The following is an 18,468-nucleotide window of genomic DNA, read 5'->3' on the forward strand; positions in this document are numbered from 1 at the left end:
CAACGATGGTTTATGGAACTCTGTGAAAAACATAAAGAAGAAATAAAAATGAAAAAAATATTAGTAAAAAACTTGGCATGTTGCAAAAATAAGACAACACCTCAATTTGGTTGTACGGATAGGTATTATAAAAATAAAAAGAAATATAATAAAAAATACAGATCAAAATATAAATATAAAAAACCAAGAAGAAGGTACTATGTAAAAAATTACAAAACCAAAAAACCATATAGACCAAAAAGAAAACTAACGGAATGTACTTGTTATAATTGTGGAAAATTAGGACATATAGCTAGAGATTGTAAATTACCTAAAAATCCAAAGAAAAACAAATATCAGAAATAATAATAGACGATGAAAAATATATGCAGTTAGAATACATAGATTATGAATTGGAAAGTGAAGATAACATATATGAAATATCAGAAAATGAAATAGATAATGGCATAGAAATAGAATCAGATAATGAATTCTATAATATAACAAATGACTGAAGCAGACATACAAATAATAAATAAAGAAGAACATCAAGACGAAGAATCTTTAGAACATAAAATAATATTTGATAATAGTATATTTGAACAAATAAAAGGAAAAGAATTAGACATAAGCGTAGCAAAAATATTCGAAATACCAACAATAAGAAACTGGTTTAAACGACAAAAAGAAGAATATTATGTAGTAAGTCAAAGAAAACATATCATAGATTGCAAATACACTAAAAGAAAGGCCAAAATACCAATAATAAATAAACGAATAATAAATAAAGAAATACAAGATATTAAGGCTAAAAATCCAATTAAATATGTACATTTAGGAGGAACAAAAATATTAATAAAAGCATGTTTTAGAGAAGGAATAGATACACCCATAGAAATATACTTAGCGGATGATAGAATTATATAACCCATAGAAAAAAATATAATAAGTGCAGTAAGAGGTAACCTCATATACCAAAAATTTAAGTTTATAATAAGTGCTAACTACTCAGTAGCAATAAATAACAGAAATATAGATAAATCACTAGTATTATACTGGCGAATGTCAGGGATAAAACTAGCCCCAGGAAGTAAAATATTTACTGCTAGATGTAAAACTTATATGTTCTAACAACAAAACATAAAATAACAGCAAAAAATAAAATAGATAAAATAAAAATAGAAGATCCCTTTGAAAGGATAGTCATAGTCATAGACAAAAATGACTATAGTTATAATGAAATTGATATAGAAGAAGATTTAGAAATAGTAAAAGAAAGACTAAGTACATCAAAAAGAATAAACAATGAAATATCCCAACTTTCATAAAAAATGAGTACCTCAAGAAGAATAGAGAAAACCCCACAAAAATCAATGGAAGACGAAATAAAACCACATCATTACTACATAACGGGAATAATGGAACAACGAAAATATTTAATATTAATAGATACAGGACGAGAAGAAAACTATATTACAAGAGAATTAGTGACGGAAGATGAAATAATAACTATTGAACAATCATGCCCCGAAGTACCAAAAGCATTAATGTATACCGAAGAAACTACAGAAAAGAAAATAATCATTGGAGAAGTACCAATAGTGATAAAATTTAAAATATATCAAGGAAATGAAAATATCATTTTAGGAATAAAATGGTTAGAACAAGTAAAAACACATAATTTAGAAGACAAACAGTTAACAATAAATTATGAAAATAAAAGAGTAATAATAAAAAGGACTTTAGTATAATAAAAATATGAAAATATATATACTTGCAAAGATAATAATAGAAGGATATTACAACCGATATTATACACCAATGATAGACACGGGCGCATAAGCTATTATGTGTAAATACAATTGTTTACCAGAAGATAAGTGGGAAAAATTAAAGTAGTAACAGGATTTAATAATGAAGGAAGCATGATTACATATAAGACAAAAAAATATAAAAATACAAATATGGGATAAGATATTAATTATAGAAGAAATATATAACTTTGAATTAACTACAAAAGATATGCTATTAGGAATGTCATTTTTAGAAAAATTATACCCACATATAATAACAAAAACACTGGTGATTCACGACACCGTGTAAACAAAAAATAGGAGCAAAAAGAGTAAATAATAAAAAACGAAAAATAACAGAATGGATAAAAGGAAGTGAAAAGATTACACAAAAATTAGAAAATATAAAAGAAGAAGACCCTAAAGTAGAATTAATTATATTCTCTATAGATAAAGTAAAAATAATTCAAGATAAGTTAGAATTATTATATAGTGAGGATCCTCTACAAGGATGGGAGAAACATAAAACAAAAGTAAAAATTGAGTTAATTGATAATAATAGTATAATAACCCAAAAATCATTAAAGTATAATTTTAATGATTTAATCGAATTTAGGATACATATAAATGAATTACTAGAAAAAAGATATATACAAGAAAGCAATAGTAAGCACACAAGCCCAACATTTATCGTAAATAAGCATAGTGAACAAAAAAGAGGAAAAAGTAGAATGGTTATTGACTATTGAAATTTAAATGCAAAAACTAAAACATATAATTATCCGATACCAAATAAAATACTAAAGATAAGACAAATACAAGGATATAATTATTTTAGCAAATTTGATTGTAAATCGGGATTTATCATTTAAAACTAGAAGAAGAATCTAAAAAACTAACAACATTCACCGTACCACAAGAATTTTATGAGTGGAATGTATTACCGTTTAGATATAAAAATGCACCGAAAAAATTCATGAGATAATAAACTAATTATAAATGCATGTAATCATTCAACCTATCTGTCATATATTTCATATTATCCATGTAAAACACAAATAATTTGGCATATAATAAAATATCTAATTTTTGATTGAGATAATTTTTAATTTCATTTGAAAATAAGAAATATAATATTGTACATGTTCCACGCCAATAATTATATAAAGTCTAAATAAGTAATATCTATTTAATTGTAACTTTTCTTCTGCGGTCTATGACTATGAACAGAAAAAAAATCAAAAAAGAAGAAAGAAATGATATATCAAAGATGAGAAAATGGATTTTAATTTGTAAGAGAGAATTGTCATTTACATACTTTAGTAAGAAGATCATATATGAGATTTGTAAGTTCATTTCCCTTTCTAGGTGACTTTAACTAGGAAACCTTAGATGAGGGGAGATGAAAGGAAAAAAAATAAAAGAGGCTCATTAGTTTCCTACTTAATTATGTAACCTTTGGTCTTCACCTTTAATTCATCGAACAATATAATTAGGAGTCTTTTTATCTTGGATCTTGATAATAATTACTTATAACAATTTAATTTTTTTTTTTGGTTGAAAAGAGAAATATTATATATATTAGTTATGCATCCATACAAGCCAGGTGGCCAAAAGTAGTACTACAACCTACAACTATATCTATATTAGTAGTAGTACATTTATCCAACATAGAACTTGTTAGTTTATTTACAACAAAAGGAATCCCCTTCTTATCTTCTTCTATCTTCTTCAAAATGAAATCCGGGGGCTTAGTCCATTCCACAAAAGTTTTCTCCTTAGTGAGTTTTGCGCCTTCCGTTGCTAGTAGGTCAGCCACCTGGTTTAATTCCCTTAAGTTATGGCTGATCCGTGGGGTCCCCAACTACTGGAGCAATTCCCTGCATTCAGTTATAATGTTAGAATAAGAGTCATGACCATTTTTAATTATATCGATGATTTGCGTTAAGTCAGTTACTATTCGGAGTGTTTTGATACGCATTTTATTGGCTAATTTAGCTCCCAATAGTAAAGCCACGATCTCCGAATGTAGTGCGCCATTGACATTTTTCTTAGCTGCGAAGCCTGCTACCTAATTACCCAAATTGTCCCTTAAAACTCCCCCTGCTCCTCCACTTTTGTTACATAATCAAAGGAGCCATCAATGTTGAGTTTTAGTCCTATCTCGGGAGGTATCCATTTCCTTTTGATCTCCTTGTTTTCTCCTTTCTTTCCTGTTTTATTACATCCCAAGTAATAATATTCCAATGCTTTATCCATTGGCATTTTTGTTGGGATATCAATACTCTTCTTGTTGTGGTAGTTGTGGTTCTAGTTAGCCAAATATTCCAAATGTAGAAAGGATAGGAACGCCCATGTAATGTTATTTCTAGAATTAGAGATCCTTATGTTTTTGATAGCTTGGAGCCAATTTTGCTCCCTCATATCTAAAATATCTTTGATAGGTTTTAGGAGTCCTATTTTCTCCCAGAATTGCATAGCTTTGGTGCATTCCAGGAGTATGTGTTTATCAGTTTCCATTAAGCCACATATAGTGCATAGTGGGCTAATGTTGATACCTATGGAATGTAGATATTTGCTTGTTGGCAATCTTCCATAATTGCAAGTCCAAAGAAAAAACTTTATTTTGTTTGGGCAAGTTAGTTTCATAGCCAAGCGAAGTCCTTTTGGTGAACCTCTTTTTTGTTGTATTTCTTTTTAATATGGTGATATGCAGAGGAGGTACTAAAGTGTCCTTTTGGGTCTAAGGACCATCTAGCCTTATCCAAAGGATTTGGTATGTTAGGAATGTGGATTAATTTTATCTTATCTATGATATTGGATGGTATTTGAAAAGGTATCTCTTCCATTTTCCATTGTCCTTCCTTTAGAATGCAACTAACCATTCTATTTTCTTCTTTGTGTGGTAGGGTCCACTTATCAGTGTTTTGAGTGCTGGAGTGTTTGGTATCCAGGGATCTAACAAAAAACTAGTTAATTTGCCATTCCCTAGTATCCAAGTGATGTTTTCTTTGCATTCGTCCCATCCTAGCTTAACATTCCTCCATATTTGGCTACTATGTTTTCTGTGTTCTAAGCCCCACTTTTCCAGTGTAAATGTCTAGCAAAGTTTGGGCCTAAAGTGTAGTTGGTTCCTTAAAGATTCTCTACACCATTTTAGCATGAAGTGCCACGTTTCTCACTGCACATTTCTGTAGTCCTAGTCCTCCTATATTTTTCCCCATTGTAATTTGGCCCCACCAAACAAGGTACAATTTCTTTTTTGTATTTGTGGTTCCCCAAATGAAGTTTCTTTGGATTTGATCCACCCTTTTGGAGATGCTACTTTGTAGTTTATGGATCTGCATTACATAAGTTGGGATGTTGTTTAGGGACGATTTAGCTAGGGTGGTTTGTCCAGCTATAATTAGCCACTTCGTTTTCCAGCTTGCAAGCTTTGTTTGCATATTATCTATAATAAATTTAAAGTCTTGTTTTGTAGGTGTCTTATGGAAGATGGGAAATCCTAGGTATTTCCCAAAGCTTTTACTTTTAGGGATACCCATAGTATCAGTTATCCCTTGCATAGTGTGTGTTTTGCAATTCCTAGAGAACAAGATTTTTGATTTCTTTAAATTAATGCTCTGTCCACTATATTTGCAGAATTTGGACAGTGCATCTTTAATAGAGTGACAGGTGTGTTGGTCCGCTTTCCCAGCTAGGACAAGGTCATCCGCAAAAAATAGGTGGGACAGAGTCGGTCCTTTTCCTGCAATCCATACTTGTTTCCATTCCTTTTGACCTACTTTCGTATCTATCATCCTTGAAAGTAATTCCATACATAGTATAAAGATGTACGGTGACATCGGGTCCCCCTGTCTAATTCCTTTGGATTGTTCAAAGTATTCTGTTCTAGAACCGTTAACTAAAATTGTTGTTCTACTAGATGTGACACAAGACATAATGATATTGATTAGACGTTCGGGGAACTTAAAATAATGCAGAGAATATTTAATAAAAGACCATTCTAGCTTATCAAAGGCCTTTTCTAGGTCTATTTTCATTATCATATTACCTTGTTTCCCTTTCATTTTCCCAAAATGGTTTATGATTTCCTGGACTATAATAACATTATCGCTTGCTTGTCTATTCTTTAGGAAGCTAGATTGGAAAGGGCCTATGATTTGGTTTAGAATTGGTTTGATTCTATTTACTATGATTTTAGTTACTATCTTATAAGTAGTATTACATAGGCTTATAGGTCGGAAGTTTTTTAGACTTGTAGCATTGTTACATTTCAGTATCAAGCATACATTTGTGGTATTTATTTTTGGATCAATACGTTCTTCTTCCCACACTTTAGTACAAAATTTTGCTACTGAGGGTCCTATTATGTCCTAATATTTTTGGTAAAAGAAAGGGTGGATCCCATCAGGTTCAGGGGCCTTGTACGGTTTGAAGGAATAAACAGACTCTCTAATCTCTCTCTCATTTGGACTTTCGCTCATGTAGCTAAGATCAGTTTGTATTGTATCCCTAATGTTAGTAGTGTAAGTCCTATTAGAAGAGTTATGTCCCGTTGAAAACAGTTTCCCGAAATAGGAGGTTGTGTAATCTACAATGTTTTGTTGGTCATATAGCCAGGTGCCATCTTCCTTTTGTAGTGCTAGAATTTTATTTCTTCTTTTATGATTTAGGGTTGTTGTATGAAAAAACTTTGTGTTTGCATCTCCCTCGTTTAACCAGTTAATCCTTGACCTTAGTTTCTAGTATTCCTCTTCTCTTTTTAATATGTAATTGTATTCCTTTATTATATCATGTTCTAGGTTTACTACAAAGGTACTGCCAGGATAGTTCGGGGAGGTTTGTATTCCTTGTAGGCGTTTTAGAAGTCTTTTATTTTTATAGAAAGTGTCTCCAAACGTAATCCTCTTCCACTTTGTGGCTTCAGTTTCAAAACAAGTTATAGCCTCTAACAGATTTTCTCTATTAAGCCAAGCTAGGTTCACTATGTTGGTAAACTCCGAATGTGAGGTCCACATTGTGTCTAACCTGAAAGGCTTGGGTTTAGTATTATTGAAATGTTTTTCTAGTGATATAAGTAAAGGGCAGTGATCGGAATGTGTTCTGTGAAGGTGTTGGACATGTGCGTCTGGGTAGCTTAATAGTCATTCGTTTGTTACTAAGATCCTATCCAGTCTTTCAGAGATGAGGGATGTCTTTGTTTTGAATCTCTTGTTCATCCAAGTGAAACGACTACCCTTGAACCCCATATCGATTAGTTCGCAACAATTTATGGTGTCTTGGAAGTCCCCTACTCTTGAAGGGTTGAGTGGGTTCCCTCATTTTTTTGACGAATCTAGTAGTAGTTCATTAAAATCTCCTCCTATAAGCCATCCTCCCGTGAAATTATGTTTTATATTTCGCATATTTTCCCACAGTACTTTACGCATATATCTAAAATTACTTGCATAAACAACACTAAATAACCAAAAAATATTCATAGTATTTACCTTTATTATTGCATGCACCTCTTGAGGAGTGGTGGCAATTTCATCATGTTCCAAGGTTACATCATCCCAAAGCACAGCGATACCTCTAGAGTTCCCGATTGCGGGGACCTCGATCATTCTTGTAAATGGAAAGTCGTCTAGGAGTGTTTGGTGGTTTTCCATTTTAGTTTCTAAGAGGGCCACTAACGGTGGCTTATGCCAGTCTAGGAGTGATCGAAAGTTCCTCCTAAAGTCTGGCCCATTTGCACCCCTACAGTTCCATATTATTATATTCATGGACCCGTTCAAGTTGGGTGGCACCAGTAATGGTATGTTCCTCCTGGATTCCATCGGTTCTTCCGATGCTCTCATTAGAGGATTCATGACTAACACATAGTTCCCTAGGTGTGAGTTTATTGGAGGTCTTACATCCAAGGTGTTTTTTAAGAGATTCGGGTGGCATATTAATATTAGTTTCTTTTCGAATCTTTCTTTGAACACCATTATTTTTATCTCTTTTAGCACTCATATTTCCATTCTTGTTTCTCTCATTAAACCTATGGCTTTTTCTATCTCTTCCGACTTTTAATATTGCATCTGTGCTAATGGAGTTATTGAGGTAGGGATTGGTACCTGGGATGCTGATGCTACATTGCTGGGATCCTGAGTGGAGCTTTCCATCGATCTTGTTGGTACTAACATTGGTGGAGGCCCCCCTACTGATATAGGTGCAAAGGGTTGAACAATGGAGTCATGCCCAAAATTGGGATCATTTATGGTAGGAAAGGCATTTCTGTCGGGTATTGATTTATTGTTTGAGGTATTGGTGTCGCCTAAGTCGGGATATGAAAGACCGAATTCATAGGGTACTGGTAGTGTAGTGGNATGGAGTCATGCCTAAAATTGGGATCATTTATGGTAGGAAAGGCATTTCTGTCGGGTATTGATTTATTGTTTGAGGTATTGGTGTCGCCCAAGTCGAGATATGAAAGACCGAATTCATGGGGTACTGGTAGTGTAGTGGGTTCTGGGGATTCTGGTAGACAGACGCCATCCATATGCTTGTGTTGTATGTCTCCATTGCAAGCCTCATGCCTTCCCCCACTACTTGGGCAAGGAAGGTTGGGTTCTGGACTACTATGGCTACTTCCCTCCCTTCGATTACCACATTGAAGGAAAGGGCATGGCCCTGTAGACTCAGCTCCAATCACGACGTCGACATTACATTTGGAGACGGCACTGGGTGGCATGTATTGGGGTGTTGTTCAGTGGGTGGTTCTAGTTGGCATTGGGGTACTCTTCCTGTTCGTTGTTGTTCATAGTTTGGAATCTGGTTTGGTAGTGACTTTGGAGTGTTTGGCGTATGGAAGATTGGCGTCTCGTTTGGGAGTTGAAGGGAAGTCTGGGCATTATACTTAGGAAAAGGTAATTCAGGAGTTATTGGGTCTATCGGAATATTCACAATATTTAATGGTGTGGAGTTATTACTAATTGAGGTAGTTAATATAGAGGTGTTTAAAGTTTTTATGGTAGTACTAGGAATATCTGTACTGTTTAAAGTATTTGCTAACACCTTTTTGGCTCCTACAGTCGATAGCTTACCCCTAGTGATATCTTTGTTATCTTCCTCTGTTTTGGGTAATTCAGTTGGAGCACAGTTGTTTGAGTGAACGTTTCTAGATCTATCCACGTGTTCGAAGATCATTTGATTTGTCGATGTGGTTGATGTGTAGGATTTGAGGTGGAAAGGCTTCTTGTTTACGTTTTCGCTATATGTTGTTGGGGTTTCTCTAGGGGTATAGTTCATAGGGTTGAGTTCATTAAATATGGGGGGTAGGGGGTAATTAGAGGTTAGTGTAGGATTTTTATGCGTAGGGGTCAAGTTTAGGGCGCTACTTTTACTTGCCGCCTTAGTGTCTTTAGGATTAGAATTTGCTAATTTATTAATTATGACGTCATTCATAACGTCATCACCTCCATCTTTGTGACTGTTGTATTCATGATCATTTCCAGTCATAGAAGTACTTTGTTTACTTGCTAGAGGTGTTTGAATAATGTTGTTGTTGCTACTCTTTTCTTCTAGCTTAGTGACCGGGGCGGCAGATGCTAATTTACTCTTGTATTTAAAAATTTGGGATTCAAGGTACTTACCTATCTTGGCATCAAATAAATTAACTGGGATGCCTGCTTCCGAATGGTTTTTTTGACTATTGTCTGCTTTCCTCTCCTTGGTGTTGAGTCTGTTAGCTCCATTGTGTTGCGTTAGCATTCTTTGAAAGGTGACTATTTTCCACTGCTCTTCCTGAACCTCCGATGTCCTGTTATCTACCTCCATCATCGGCGTCGTGATTTTGTCCGCTGCCTCATCTTGTGTTTTTGCTTAATTTTGTTCTTTCCTTTTCGCAAACCCGCACGACAGTTGTGTGGGTCCTATTCTCCCACATTTGAGGCAGAGTATTCCCTCTCCCTCATATATAATATCTTGCTTTAAGTTATCTATGTATATATGGGTTTCGACTGGATTTTCCACTGGTACCTCTATACATATTCTTGCGTATCTTCCTCTAAGTGTTGACGAGGTACACACATCGATTTTTACTAGTTTACCCAGTCTGTTCCCAATCTTGGCCAGTATTTTGTGGTCATAGTATTCCGTTGGTAGCTTGGGTAATCTTAACCAGATTGAGGTGCAAATTCCATTGCTTTGGAAGCCACGAAATTCGGTTGCCATGATTTAACGGAGAGGTAGTATCTGTTTATGAACCATGGACCACTTTGCAAAGCCTTGTTCATGTTTTCTTCCTTAAGGAATTTGACCATATAGTAATCATAGCCCAGGTCGATTAGAACAATTTCGTCTTTGGTTTTCCAAGTAGCTATTAGTCGGTTTCTTAGATAATGATGTGTGACTTTTTTCTCAATAACTTAATTATAACTGAGTATGCCATGGCTTGTATATTCTAATTTTATCCTCTTCAGATAAACAAATACTATCTTTGTCAGTGTATTCCGTGTAATCCATATTGTTCTCGTTGTATTGTGGATACTCTGTTTTCCCAATATTGTTTGTGCGTGACTGGGTTTTAGGGAAGGTAATTTGGTTGATTTTCCTCAGGTGCTTATTATGTGGGACTGGAGTACTAAGTGCCTCTTTGAAAGAGATTGTTGTAGGTGGATTATCTGTAGTATGTTTTGTATCAATTTCCATGACTTCATCGGGGGGTTTTGGTGGCTGGGGTAGCTTTTCAATGGAAGTACTCATTTCTATCTTATTTTTCTGGCTTGAATAGAGTTGGTAAGTATTAACAGGTGCACCGTCATAACAATTTAATATTAATTCACCATACAACATGAATAAATTATAACCGAAATAATTTGATATTGGCTTAATCTGTAACTCTCCCTTGTAGTAATTAAAATGGTTCTAACCCATTTAAAAAAATCTGTTTTTCAAAATAAAAATTACCCCCCTCCCCTGGGCACCCCCCACTCCCCAGGGAACCCCTCCCCCCCAGCTTTCACCAACCTACCCCTAATTTTTTTTGTTTTCTAAAAACAAAAAAAAATTGTTTTTTCAAAAAAAAAAAATTTACCCCCTCCCCCGGGCACCCCCCACACCCACCTTCCACCAACCGACCTCTAAATCTTTTTATTTTCCAAAAGCAAAAAAAATATGTTTTTTCAAAAAAAAAAAAATAATTTACCCCCTCCCCCACACACACCTTCCACCAACCTACCTCTAATTTTTTTTTTGTTTTCCAAAAATAAAATAAAAAAATTGTTTTTTCAAAAAAAATAAAATTACTCCCTCCCCCCATCCCCACCTTCCACTAACCAATCCCAATTTTTTTTTTTGTTTTCCAAAAACAAAAAAAAATATATTTTTTCAAAATAAAATAAAAAATTACCCCCTCCCCCTGGCACCCCCCAGCCCCCCCCCCTTCCACCAATCTACCCGTAATTTTTTTTGTTTTTCAAAAACAAAAAAAAAATAATTTTCAATTAAGTTTGAAAATTAATGTTAAATTTTTTATTTTTTAGCACAATTAAGAATTTTGAGTGGAAGTGAAAACTAAGTGATCTAATATGGTCAATATGGATACCCCATATTAAACACATTTTGACCGTATTTGTAGAGACTCTTAAAATAGCTTGAAACCCATATTTAACCAATTAAAATATAAGTGATCCAAGTCATTAAATATGGGCAAAATGGACTCATTTCATTAATATGGGCTGAAATTGCCACCCCTACTATTTCATTAAAAAAAAAGTAGATTTCCAGCACCCCATAATATTTAATATATAATAACTAATAATAAATTATTTTAAAAAAATGTTTTTAGTATAGGGGTAAAATGGTATTTCAACTTTACATTTTGGAGCTTCCCACTTTTAGCTTTTTTTTTAAAATTATATATATATATATATACATTTTGAAGCATGTTGTCCTTCTCCACGAACGCGAGACCTAGTCGGTGAACGTGAGACCTTGTCTGACATGCTCCTTCTCCGCGAATACATGACCTAGTCAGCAATCAAGGTGGGTCAACCTTGACCAGCCTTTGCAAACGCGTGACCTAGTCAGCAATCAAGGCGGGTCAACCTTGACTAGCCTTTGCGAACGCGTGACCTAGTCCATTAATGCAAAACACAAATCGAGATGCACCGGCAAGGACTACATAAGATGAATTTTACGAGTTGAAAATACTCTGACGGAGCACTTGGGATTCATTCAGAACCCCGTGCAGCAAATGAACTACGTTACCCCATCAAATTAGATTTTTGGGACTCAATGGAGATGTCGAAACTTTCAACGGAGGCCATCTCGAGAAAGAGTGAGTCCCACACCCAGGATTTATCTTAGCCGTAAGACATAAGATTACTTGGAATGAGTCTAGAGATGTCGAGACCCAAATCAAGGGTCCTTCTAGACAAAGGTCAATGTTTTGAAGCTNGACTCAATGGAGATGTCGAAACTTTCAACGGAGGCCATCTCGAGAAAGAGTGAGTCCCACACCCAGGATTTATCTTAGCCGTAAGACATAAGATTTCTTGGAATGAGTCTAGAGATGTCGAGACCCAAATCAAGGGTCCTTCTAGACAAAAGTCGATGTTTTGAAGCTGACAAAATCGACAAAATTGCATTCTGAGACATCTAGGGATAGCAATGGGGCGGGGTGGGGGCGGGGGCGGGGCAACCCTCATAAACCCACAAGGATTTCAACCTGCCCTGCCCCTCATGACACAATTTGTTGTTTTGACTGCTTCAACTTTTCTTACTTCTTTTGATTAATAATTTGTTAGTATAATATATATGTTAATCATATTTTTTTCAATCTTGTGCTAATTATTGATTACTGTAATCATTAATGTGATTTTATATAAAAAAAATAAATTGTTTTTCTCACATTTTGATTAGTCTTGCATTATATTCATTTTAAAAAACTTTTATACGTTTTTATCCCGTTTCTTCTCAATATTTTAAGCTTGTGCACGATTTAGTTATTTTTCTAGCTTCTTCTTAATGTTTGTTCTTTTAGCTTTAGTTCACATTTGCAGTCATAATCCGCCCCTCCCGACAATTCGCAAATACTACAATCCGCCCCATCCTACATCCGTCCCGCCCTGTCGTCATCCTTAGAGCCATCTACTTGAATTTTTTTTTATCGAAATCAACCATTCAAATTTTAGAACTTCCAAAATAGGAAAACTTGCATAAAAACCAAACGAACTATCCGATGAACGAACTAACAGTCTCAGCAAGTCATAAATGCTTGGGCCCGCAAAAGAAAGCTCTAAACACCAAAATATTGCAAAACTGTGAAAATGACCTAGAGGATCATTACAACATCCACTACTAAATTGACTTTCGTCCTCAAAAGTAAGGAGCAAAAGAAGCCTAAAGGCTCAAAAGATGAGGGTACTGGGTCCACATGCTTCACCAGACTTACAGACACCCTTTCAAATTGAGCAACACCATCCTAAAACTCAGGCTAATAGAATACTCTCAAATTCACATCTTTCTCTCCAAAACTAAAAACTTACCACCAACTCCTTCCTTTGATGATGGCTTCCATCCAACCAAACTGAACTCCTGAGATCTACCAATATCATACATACCACAAAACTGCGGAAACACAAGCAAAGGAAGATGAAAACTAGCTCATAAACTAGATTGTCTGCCATATGCTCCAAGCCCAACATCTCCTAGCTATCAAGAGCACCCTATCTATTGAACCTCTCTAACATCATATGTATCCTTCCCACATAACCGTGCTAACACAAACGTCAAAATAATAACATGCCCCCATGATCTTGGGCATATTTATATGCCTAGGAGTCAAATAACACTCCACATTTTAGCCAAGTTTGAGGACAAATTCTCATTTTATTGATAATGTTTGAGTCATGTTATTGCATTATGATTAATCAATATAATTAGTGACTATAGGTTGGGAAACAAGAGAAACAGGCATAAGAGCTATTGTACATGAAGTGAAGTTGGACCCGAGCACGAAAGATGAAATAGCAAAAGATCAGAAGAAAGTTCAAAATGAGAAGACCCTAGCGTTGTGCCCTATCCACGCCGCAGAGAGGGAATTATTTATTCCCACATTGATGATGCTGAGACAGAGGACTACGTATCCTCTCCGTGTCGTGAATAGGAGATGTTCAAGAAAGTCTGAATACGCAAGCATATGCGCATCGCGGACCTAAGGCATAGTTTTCTTCCTACTTTTTTCAAACTATAAATAGACTTAGATTTTATTATTTTAATTTTTTTCTAGCTTTTGGAGAACAGCAACTTGGAGAACTCTTAATTCAATTTTAGGGTTTATTCGTGCTCTTTGAGAATCACATTATGAGTAGTTAAATTCTCTTATTCTAGGGTTGTGGCTACAAGATGATTGTATTTTATTGAACTTTATAGATTGAAGTTGGTTATTGCATAAATCACTCTTTTGTTCTTGAGTTGGTATTTCGTGTTTGACCACCATTGAAATAAACTTATTGTCTGAACTGAACTCAGGAGAGGGATATGCGGAAAGAACGTGGGACAAAAGGAGCATGATCTTCTCTAGAAATTAGGGTTGATTTCTATCTAGAATAGAGATATACCTAGAGATCGTGCTTGGTTACTAAACATGATGAAAACTTAATGTTTCACAATTGGTTCAGTCTATCCCCGCTCAACGGTAGTTAGGCTGCTAAATGGAGTAGGCGATTAGAGATCGAAAGACCATGATCATATATTTAACCCTGTAAATCAGTGATTTGATAATCAATTGAAGTCTATAAAAAGATGTAGTATGCATGGATACAAAGTAGGTCGCAGCTCTGGAATGACCTAAGTCATTGTTTTAACTCCAACTCGAAATTGAATCATATTAGTTAGCTTAGTTTACTTCGAATAATCAATAAGTTAGAATCATTCATCAATCTTTCTGGAAACACTTGCTTTAAATTACAGTTATTGGAAAAATAAAATATACTCTAATCTTAAGTCTCTGTAGGTACGACATTCGACTCTTAAAAATGGCTACTTTATTACTTGCATGACCACGTACACTTATGGGTGCGCTTGGACGCAACACCTCCTTAAACATCGAAGAGTGGCAAGGGCCTATATAAGAAACCCAACCCAAGGCAAAGCCCAACTCGAGTACCAATGACTCTTGAAACACACAACCTATGTTTGAAATGCAACCTCTCAAAACTGAACAAGCTACTTCATGAGGTGATCAATCTACGGGTGAAAACCACACAAAGCCCAACTCCAATGTCCTTGTTCCACCCAAGAACTTCTAGAAACTAAATTTCATTAATTCATATGCATTGCCAATATATATATATGTCATTTAACTTAGCCCCATTTCACATTTATGCCCTCGAACTTTGGGTGTGCACAAGTAGACACTTAAACTTGTATAAAGTTGAACAAATAGACACACATGTCTATGTGACATCTTACAGGAAAATTTGTACCCTACACAGTGTCTTATGTCACATAGGACTCATGTGTCTACTTGTTCAATTTTATATAAGTTTAAGTGTCTACTTGTGCACACCTAAAGTTGGAGGGCATAAATGTAACATGAGGCCAAGTTAAAGGGCATATTTATGTATTATGCCTAAAATACCTCACATTTGTAATAGGCATAATACATAAATGTGCCCTTTAACTTGGCCTCAAGTGATATTTGTGCTCTTTAATTTTGGGTATGCACAAGTAAACACTTAAAATTGTATCAAATTGAAAAAAATATACACATTTGTCCTACATGGTATCTTAGGTGGCAATTTGTGTCTTATGTGGCGTCCTATGTACATTATGTCACATAAGACGGGTGTGTCTACTTGTTTAATTTTGTACAAGTTTAAGGACCTACTTGCGCACACCCAAAATTGGAGGACATAAATGTCAGCTCATGCCAAGTTAATGAGCATATTTGCGTATTATGCCTTTGTAATATTATAAGCGTTATTAAAATATATTATAAAGGAATAATGCATAAACATGCAATTTAACTTGGGCTCATCGGTCATTTATGCCTTCCAACTTTGAGCATGCACAAGTAGACACTAAAATATTTATAGAGTTGAGCAAGAGAGGATTTGTGCTTGTAGGTCGGGGTGAATATTAAAGACCAATGGATCTGGTGGTCGACAATCGTTCCTACTTTGTAAAGGTTGTCACAGCACTTGTAGTAGGACAGAAGACTTATCGCGATGCCTGCAGACTAATTCACGATGTCTCCATTGTTGACGTTTGTCAAGCAGGCCACACACGTGTCCTACTTGACATCTTATGTGACAATTCACCTCTTATGGAGGATCCTATGTGGTGTCCTGCCACATAGGAGTGTGTGTATAATCTTGTTCAACTTTATACAAGTTTAAGTGCCTACTTTCGCACACCCAAAATTGAAGGACATAGATGTCAAGTGACACCAAATTTAATGGTATATTTATACATTAAGCCATATTTTTATTACTCTTTAAACTAGAAAAAAATTTGATATAAATACATTTCTATCACAATTTTAATATATTAACACTTGAACTAATTTAACTAGTACTTGAATGTTTGAAGTCTAGGTTAATACTCTGTGACATGATTAATAAAAGAAATACATATAAACAACATATGTAATATATTTTGAAATTAGTATATTATACCTATTATAGGCATATTACAATGCATGTGGTCAATATATAACTAGAGAAAATATATAAATTTTTCCTTGAACTTATACGAAAATATCAGTTACATGCTTAAACTATTATAGCGATCTATTACACGCATTTACTACTTAAAAGTGAATCTATTTCCACCCCAAAACTGATGTGACAAAAGAATTAAAAGAAAAGAGAAAAAATGCGTAAATGAATAAAAAAGAAGAAGAAGAAGAAGAAAAATATAGTCCATTCTCCATGGACAACCCTCGAACTTCTTATTTTTCTTCATATCATTCATCATTTCTTCTCTTTCTTTTATATTATCAAAATCACTTTATTTTCTTTTATGAATTGGCTTTTTATTTTTCACCTTTCTCCTCTTTGAGCTTGAACGAAATTTGTAATTGTGATAATCTTTGTGATGAGTTTGGTAATGAGTGATAAAATTAGTGATGGTATGACTTTTAATTTTAATAATTAGCAATGAAACTTGTAGATGGTGAATGCTGAAATTTGTGGTCAAGATTGTGATGAATTTCATAGTGGTAATGGTGGTGATATGATTTCGATTGTGAATCTAGTTAAATTAATTATGATTGTTTGCAATTTTTTATAATGACAATGGTTGTGGAAAAATTCCGATGGTGAATTTGATTGTGGGTGATAAAATTTATAGTGGTAGAGATGTGAGTTTGGTGATACTGACAACAGTAATTGTGGTTTTAATGGTGGGTCTAATGGTCTACATGTAGGGATGACAATGGGGTGGTGCGGGTCGGGGGCGGAACGGGTTAAGCTTAACCCGCAAAATTTTTAATCCGCCCCGCCCCACCCCGCATAACAACCTTTTTCCTTTTCAACCCGCCCACCCTGCCCCGCATAGACCCGCCCCGCATAATTTTTATAATATTTTCTTTTTCTAGTTAAGTTTGATACTAAAAATAATATGCATACAAATAAATTCATTTTTCATTTAGTTATATTAATTTAATAGGATAGTAACTTAAAAAATTATTTTTTATTGAACCATTTTCATTTACTATCTTGAATATTTTATTATCTTTAAAGAAATTATTTTAATAAGTAATGTTCTATCACTCTTATAAGTTATAACATGTAAAAAGTTAAAATTAAGCTTGAACCCACATAAAATCACATATACCCGCAACCCGCATTAGTTTTAAAAAAAACCCACTTTAACCCGCCCCACACAACCTTAAATCCGCCCCGCCCCTTCCACCCCCGCGTAGCCTTAAACCCATCCCGCCCCCGCCCCCGCCCCCCTCCCCGCACCGCCTAATTGCCATCCGATCCCTATGTATAGGGGAAGAAGAAGCAATTGGGGTGACATATTTTAATTTTTTTTTTTTGTCATAATCGTTGATGTGGTAGTGACATGGCGATGATGTGACGCGAGTGTGCACTTCTCATCATGTGACTGGTTATATGTGCGTCAAGGTGAAAATTAGTTCACAATTTTTTTTTAAATCACTTTTAAGTAATTCAGGTGTGTAATAGATCATCACAATAATTTAAACGTGTAACTGACTTATCGTGACAAGCTTATGAGAGTTTACGTCTTTCCCCTTTATAAATAATACATTTTTAATATAATAGTATGTAAAGTGATTGACAAAATTTGAGAATGTTTTAGATTCAAATATAATACCCCTTTTGCTATATTGTATCATACTTGTATTAGTATTGTATCATGTATTGTTTTAGTTATGGAATATAAGATACAAGTCATATGCAGTTTTAAACAATTATGAAACATTGATGATACAACTCTAATACTAATCATGATACAATTTTGAAACTTCATCTTCTTCATGTTTTAGTCTAATATTTCTCCTAAAATCAACTCTAAACTTGATCTATCTCCCTCAACAATGATATATGAACTCAAAAGTATATTCTAAATTGTTTGCAAGAACAACCAATCCAAACTCATCACAAATTCAAATCTTCAATTATTTATTTCTTCAAATCTAGCGAAAATGACTGAAAATGAAATTCCTTGAATCAATTTCTTATTCGAA

The sequence above is a fragment of the Solanum stenotomum genome, chromosome 2 (assembly GCF_019186545.1).
Source record: "Solanum stenotomum isolate F172 chromosome 2, ASM1918654v1, whole genome shotgun sequence".
In the NCBI taxonomy this organism is placed as follows: domain Eukaryota; kingdom Viridiplantae; phylum Streptophyta; class Magnoliopsida; order Solanales; family Solanaceae; genus Solanum; species Solanum stenotomum.